Source organism: Morone saxatilis, unplaced genomic scaffold (assembly GCF_004916995.1).
Source record: "Morone saxatilis isolate NCDOM2014 unplaced genomic scaffold, NCSU_SB_2.0 Contig17, whole genome shotgun sequence".
NCBI classification, from domain to species: domain Eukaryota; kingdom Metazoa; phylum Chordata; class Actinopteri; family Moronidae; genus Morone; species Morone saxatilis.
The window spans coordinates 24,313,954-24,314,339 of NW_023339729.1; positions in this window are offsets into that span (position 1 = coordinate 24,313,954).

Here is a 386-nt window from a genome sequence, read left to right on the forward strand (position 1 = left end):
TGTGTGTGTGTGTGTCAGTACCTGCATGTGTGTGTCAGGTGTTGTGGGCTCCAGTTTCCTCTGAGCTGAACTTGATGCTGTAACTCAGTCCCGTGAATCAGCTAATGAGCCTGTTGGACATGTAATTAGCCTGAGAGACGTGTAATGATGCTGGCAGCCCCTCCAGTGTGACACTTCATTAATATCTGTGTGTGTGTGTCAGGTCCATTGTGAGTCTTTAACACTACAGGGACACACATGGAAGAAACGTTTCACTGTCCGGTTGATCCTGTGTTTTATTTATATACCCAAATAGTTCAGCTCTTAAATTTCCTCTTGATTTATGATCATATTTGTAACTGTATAAATAAAGTTTATTTGAGCTTTACATTAGATTTAATTTGTAA